The sequence below is a fragment of the Erpetoichthys calabaricus genome, chromosome 3, assembly GCF_900747795.2.
Source record: "Erpetoichthys calabaricus chromosome 3, fErpCal1.3, whole genome shotgun sequence".
In the NCBI taxonomy this organism is placed as follows: domain Eukaryota; kingdom Metazoa; phylum Chordata; class Cladistia; order Polypteriformes; family Polypteridae; genus Erpetoichthys; species Erpetoichthys calabaricus.
Window position 1 is genome coordinate 268256177 of NC_041396.2, and position 7551 is coordinate 268263727.

Here is a 7551-nt window from a genome sequence, read left to right on the forward strand (position 1 = left end):
TGTCGTTTTCATTATATCCATGCGATGTGTTTATTCGCTTTTACGTGATTACTAGCCAGTGCATAATTGTATCTCAAAAATACAAGTAAACAACGTACAATGGAAAAGATATTTAACACAACAGCAGCACTTATGTTAACAAACTAATACTTATTAATTATCCGATCGCCAAAACAGAGTTGGTAAATGCAATTATGAAAACACTTTCAGAAATGTTGTGTAGGCTGAGTTAGTGTTAAATTGAAAGTGTTATCTGTTGGTCGTAAATAATCACTCACGAAAACGTTGTATACTAATGGAACTTGTTATGAAAAAAGAGAAAATTATATAGGTTATGCAAAATTAGCATTGAGTGTGTGCACGCGCATGGACTGACTAATACTCTACTCATTTCAGTCTTGAGCATAATGCGTTCGAAGCTAAGATCTGATTCAGTGACCCTGAACTGGTGTATGGATGAGAAGCAGAATAAAAGTATCTATCTATCTATCTATCTATCTATCTATCTATCTATCTATCTATCTATCTATCTATCTATCTATCTATCTATCTATCTATCTATCTAAATGAATGGAGTTTCACAAAGAGGAAGCCACTCAACACTTTTGATTAGCTTATGGCTAAGTTATCCAGTCGTTTTAGGGCCGCGGAGGCTCAATGTTAGAATCAAGAAAGAGTCAATTACACGGCAACGTGTCAGCCGTGCTATTACTACTATTACTGCTGTTGTTGTTATCTTCATTCTTAAAAATTAAGGTCCCAAAGGAGGTCTTCAGAGCGATTCCTTATAGGGGACCCTGTTTTAGTTCACAAATGGACCATCCCAAATTGAATATATATATATATATATATATATATATATATATATATATATATATATATATATATATATATATATATATTCAAAAATAACAAAGAATAGATGCTAACAGATTTGTGAAATACCATTGGGTTCGTGATTTTAAAAGGACTCTTGCATAACAGAGGCTCAGTTGTGATGTTTTCTTGATATGTTATATCACACTTGTACCCTGCTATATATGAAATATTTCATTGTTATCCATATGTTAGGAACCTTTTCAAAATCCATATAATTAACTGCATATGCAAAGAACCTTTTCAGAATGAAATGGTTCTTTGTCAAGCAATGGGTCTGTACGAGAAGAAATGTTCAAGAAGTTAAGAAAGAAAGAGTTTTATTATCGGAATACCCGAAAGAATTAAACATGGCAATTATGGTTGTTTCTATTAAAATTAATGGATACCACTAAAATACCCGTTTTTATTACAAATAGATTTCGGATTACAAGTTACGTATGTAAAATTCTTAGATATCAGCTATCCAAACGCTCAATATTTACTGAATACACGTATTTATTGATTTAAAAATTGTTAATAACTGGTATCATTAGCAATATCCTTCTAGTAGAAAATGCTACAGGTGGATCAGTTCCGTGGGAATGTTTTTAGAAATGCTTAACCCTGGGAATATGCTCTTTTCTTAACTTCAAGGACATGTGAGAGTTAGAATTTGGCAGTTGTAAATGCGGCAATACATTTCAGCCACGAGCTACAGACGAGTTGAGAACATTATCACCACTCCGTGAAACACAACTTTTGTGAGTTGCTTTGAAGAAAAGGTTATAAAAGACTTCCAGAAGGATAGGAGAAGGTGCGGCTACCAGCGTGACACCTTTCACAAAGAAAGGAACGCGTGGGAAAGTTTTAAAGTGATAGAAGATACTGGCTGCCTAAATGTCGTAAAACTCAAATGGGCACAAGTGGACGTTTAGCAGCTTACATTAAACGCTTCGATTCGTAATTCTATTATGGTTTACTACAGATTTAATTTTATTTAGACCTGTATTCATTCTTTTTTTTTTCTCATTAAAGCATCTCATGCTTTTTGAACTCTTTATGATTTTCTTTGCATTCGATATTTCTGTAATAAAGTTAATTTAGCTTTTCCTATTGAAAACCTATAAGGTCATATGCATCCACGTACAGCATTAATAACGGCGTATTGTTTCAAATGTGCCATAAGTGATGTTATGAATGCTTTTGCATCTTTTATTGTTATTACCAAAAAGTGTATTGAAGGCTGATGAGGACCTGCAATGTAATAAAGCAGCCACAGACTGGATTCCCGGAATATGTTTTTCTTACCTCTCACTTATTGTGTACGAGAAAGCAAAATCTCCACCATTAAAGAGTGAAGTGCAATTTAGCCCGTGGGAACCCTTGACTTCTTCCAAATGTAAATAGTTCATCGTGTCAGGCTGGCAATTTTGAAGTGTGAGTTTAAGCATTTTGAGGGATGCATCAAAAGGCGGCATCTTCTTGGCCAGAAGGTTTGAATATTTGCAAGATGTGGCAAAGCGCTGCTAACACACGCTGACCTGCATGACAAAGGTCATCTGTTCTTTGAGGTGTTTAGGCGCCTATTTCACACGTGTAGGTTTTCCGGCTCTCGCCTTCTCACTCGATGGCATTCGTATAAAATATTCCCGGTTCATTTGGAATTATAACTTTTGTGTTGGTAATATTGTTTAAATTATTATTGCATTAAAAAAATAAAACCTTTTATCGTTTTAATATAACTACACTTCAGTTGTCATTTTTAATCTACAAAGTATGTGATGATGCAGTATAGCACATTGTAGATTTATTTGGGATTTAGTTATAGATCCTGTTTTAAAATTAATATTAATCTTGGTTTTCCCATCGGAATTAGGAAGTATTTTGCCTGTTGCTGCTGGGAATTGTTCTGGAGAAATGGACATTTGAATATTGGAATGGTTCATACACTCAAAAATGTAGGTGTCAGAGTGGTTCTTTAGAGCAATGCCATAAGGGAACCATTTTTGGCTCCCAAAAGACCCATCCACATGAAGGTTTCAGAATGAACCTTTGATTTACCTAGATCCATAACAGTCTAGTAAATAACCATGAATAGATCATAACATAGCTGCGAAATATCAATGAGTCATAATTTTAAAAAGACTCCTTCCGCATACAATAACACTGGCTAAGTCACAGTTTTCTTAATCTGTTGGTGTCATGCTAGATATACTCAATTATACATTAAAAAAAAATATATATATATATATATATATATAACATGTTATGTAGTTTTTCAAAGCACAAAGAACCAACTTCATATGCAAAGAATCTGTCCCAGAATGAAATGGTGCTACATCAAGAGGAACCACACAACCCGATACAGAACTATAACATGCCATTAAAGAACAATTATTTTTAGGAGTGCATATAAGTAAAATAATAACACTCTCTGACTGTCTTTTGAAGTTTTAGGCTTTGTTAGATGCTATTTTTGCATACTAAAGGCCTAATTTCAACCGTCAGAAAACACCTTGTCAGTTTGTTTGTTCACTAATAATGCAATAACAACTGAATCAATTTTCACTAAATTTTCAATTTCATTGGTCTAACTTAAAATAAACTACATTCCAAAAATTTCACTGAGCAGGAGGATTGTAATGTAGACGGGTTGTCAACCCAAAAACTGTGCATTATTTCTAAATTGTCGATCGTAATGAAATTTTGCATGTATATTAAGTGATGAGGATGGACAGGATTAAAAATTAGTACATTAGAGGGTCAGCTCAAGTTGGACGGTTGGGAGACAAAATCAGAGAGGCGAGATTTCGTTGGTTTGGACATGTGCAGAGGAGAGATGCTAGGTATATTGTTAGAAGGATGCTAAGGATAGAGCTGCTAGGTAAGAGGAAAAGTGGAAGGCCTAAGAGAAGGTTTATGGATTTGGTGAGAGAGGACATGCAAGTGATGGGTGTAACAGAACAAGATGAAGAGGACAGAAAGATATGGAAGAAGATGATCCGCTGTGACAACCCCTAACAGGAGAAGAAGATTAAAGCCAAACCAACTTAAAATCCAAGAAATGACGCATCTTAAACAATTCATCAAGAAAATAGAATTTGGGTGTGGCAAAAAAAATACATCACTTAAAACCAGCTCAGTCGAAGTTCATGAAATTTTGCATGCATAATTCTGTTGATGTAACCTAAAATTAAGACCATTAAAGCCATGGCATGAGAGCCTGACGACCTCTAGCGGGAAGTGTACTTACAGCTCATCACTGTGCAGCTCAATTGACATTCACCAGAGAATACCACAATTGGCAGCTTCTCCATTGGTGCTCCATTCTCTTCACAGATAAGAGCAGTTTCACACTGAGCATAGATGTGACAGATGTGAAACAGTCTGGAGAATCCTTGGTGATTGTTATGCAACCTGCAACATCATCCAGAATGATTGGCTTCGCAGTGGGTCACTGATGGCACTAGGAGGCATACCTTTCATACCTTTTGTTCTCAATGAATTACACAGTATTGCTCAGGAAAGGTTTTCCACTTCAATATATTGTTTATCTAGATCCAATGTGTGATTTAAGTGTTCCCTTAATTTTTTTGAGTGATGTATATGCTTCATGGAGTTTCAAGAACTTCATTGGGCCACCGCCACAAAAAACTATACATTATTCCTAAACAGTTGAAAGGATGTTCATGAAAATTTGCAGTATCCTGTATTACAGTTAGTCCAGCTTAACATATGGAGTTTCAAAGGATTCATCATGAATAGGGGTGGAATACAGGAAACAACATAAAAATGGTAGTTTTGCACAGTTTACTTTACAAATAAGTTATTCAACTATTTAACAAGCCATCCAGTTTATTAATGCGGGATTAAACTTCTATTTGTGAAACCACAGTAAAGTATCCATCCCATCCATCCATTATCCAACCCGCTATATCCTAACTACAGGGTCACGGGGACAGTAAACTATCTAATACAAATAAGTGTCCATGGTTCCATTACAGCTAGGTGTTACCACAATTACGGAAACCAATCATACACTAAAATGACAATTTATTAGAGCAGACAGATTGATAGCGAGGTAGTGTAGATGATGGAAGGGAACCTAACATTTAACAGAGCAATGACCAAAGGTTGCACATATTTTGCACGAATGAATTTGCTTTTTAACCTTACACATTACGAAAATATACTCGGGTAACGCCAGGTAGTTCTGCAGTTCGGTTAGTGAACTTATATTAAAGTTTTTAGGTGTATAAATAATTTTGTTGTTAAAGACTGTAAATAAAATAACAGTATATTTGAACCGCGTTCAGTTCCCAGGCAACGCGCTGTGTGCTCCTTTTCGACGAGACCATGTACTGGAAAAAATGAATTCAGACAATTAAGTAAGGAGTAAAATTATTCAGTTTTGGAGAACAGATTATCAGTCGTATGTTGTATTCTAAGCTTAAATAATTATAACGTGTTTTCAGTTGCGATCTTCATCGTTTAAAGACTTAAAGCAGCATATGATTTACTAAATTTAGTAAGAATATCGGGCTGCATAAGTAGGTCTCTCACATACAATACGCATTCATTTAAAAAGGGGGGAGGGGGAAGCATTCTCCTCAGACTGAAGGTCTATAAATTATTATTTTTAATAGAACGTTTAAACGATTTTATCCAGAGCACCCATATTACACGAAGGTGCCTACGCATTGCTTTAGGAATAAGGTACATCAGTTAAAACATCACAAATGAATGGCCAAGTTAGCTGCGATGGCCGAGTGGTTAAGGCGTTGGACTCGAAATCCAATGGGGTCTCCCTGCGCAGGTTCGAATCCTGCTCGCAGCGGCTGCTTTTAAACGCAAAGCTCAGTAATTAATTGATCTCCACGCAACCTTTCCTCAGATATTAACACATTTCTCTCGTACTATAAACTGGAAGCATGTTATTACAGCTTTGTTAATTTCCTCGTCCAGCGCCATTTAAACTGTTGTGATAGTACTCTGCATTTTCTAGAAACATTACTTTGAATATTTGCTACCTGAAATTTTAAGAATTATTTCCTGAATATAACTTCTTCTGCACTAAACTAGCGAATTATTGATCGCTGTCATGCCCATATATATTATATTGCAATTCTACTAGAGTGAAATGTGCCCAGCAAAACCTTCAACGACGAGGATGGGATTCGAACCCACGCGTGCAGAGCACAATGGATTAGCAGTCCATCGCCTTAACCACTCGGCCACCTCGTCCTCATGAGAAGCAACAGAGAAGTTTTTTTTATATATATTTGTAATTTTACTGTTTTCAACTATTATACAACATTTACTGTAGCCTGTAAATGTAGTACAATAATAACCACCTTCTACACATTTCATTGTCTAAATTGAAGAAAGTATATCTGGTGAAATGGTCAATGGTTAACCCTAATTTAACTCTGATCATGTGTTTTCATATTTTTGTAGGAATATACGATTTAAAGTATTTCCAAAAGTTTCAGTCTGAATTTATTCTTAACATATTAGAGGAAGCTTGGTCCAAATCCGAAATTGTGTTCAGCTTGCATAGCATGTGGGCTCCTCTGGATACCTTAGTGATGTGATTATCTTTTACCTCATCCGCATAGTGGGGATTTCAGACTACCCCTCCCTCCTGTGTGTATGAATTAGTGAGCTCAATCCCCATACTAAATAATAAGACACAATCATTCATTGATATATACTTTGTAATGGGACATGTATGTTCCCCTTCAGTATGCAGTAAGGAGGTGGTAGAATGAGCTTCTCTCAGGCTCCATTTTTGTGAAAGAAAAATTTGGATACACTCAACTGTCCTTGAACAGTAGAGCAGCTGTCTCATGGTTCTAGGATCTTGTGTTTGAATCCTGCATTTGATAGTTATCTGTGAAGAGTCTGTATGTTCTCTCTATGTAAGAGTTTCTCAGTGGAAGTGGGCTCTGCATTCTCCAGGGCAACGTTCTGGTATTCACCCAGTACTGCAAGGATATGTTTCAGGCCCCTGCAAACCCTGATTTGGAATAAATGGATTTGAGAGTGCTACAGTATGTGATGTCACATTTTGGAACAGACTGCAATGTCTATCATAACTAACTCATCTCCACATATCAGGAGCAGTGGCGTAGTTGGGGGGGGCAAGGGGGGGGGGGACATCTGTCCCCGGGTGCAGCATCCAGGGGGCACCAAATTTCCCTTCCCCATTGCATTTTGGCAAACAGGAGGGGGCGCGAAATCTTCAGTTGTCCCCGGTCGCTGAACCCTAGCTACGCCTCTGATCAGGAGAGGTGTTTTTGAAAAAAGGCTTGTCAGGGCTTCTCTGTATTCTGCAGCATACAGGTTTCCCAGGTCTCATTCTTGTATCCATTTCCTGCTTTATAAACTGAAAAAATAAGAAGAAAGGATGGCTGTAATTCTTTTGCGTTATAGTCGGTCAATATTGAAATTCACCTGGAGGAACCTATAGATGCTATTAAAAAAAAAGAAAAGAAAAACTTACTTTACATTTTTGACTTAGTGGAATAGTACTTTGTGCTGATGCTACTGCCTCATCATTCAGCATCCTGAGATCAAATTTCATGCCCAGTCATTGACATGATCTCTATTATTTGCACTACAAATTACAGTTATGTATTAAAACTCCAGATTTCCTCCCATACCCACAGAAACTTGCATGGTAGGTTCAAA

General features: G+C 36.6%; 2 non-coding genes across 2 annotated transcripts; one reads left to right on the plus strand and one right to left on the minus strand.

Moving 5' to 3' along the window:
* The first annotated feature begins 5613 nt into the window (after positions 1-5613).
* trnas-cga (transfer RNA serine (anticodon CGA)) lies at positions 5614-5695 on the plus strand. The gene has a single exon. It is a non-coding gene; the product is annotated as a tRNA-Ser (tRNA).
* A 325-nt stretch (positions 5696-6020) lies between these two features.
* On the minus strand, positions 6021-6102 carry trnas-gcu (transfer RNA serine (anticodon GCU)). The gene has a single exon. It is a non-coding gene; the product is annotated as a tRNA-Ser (tRNA).
* Positions 6103-7551: the final 1449 nt, after the last annotated feature.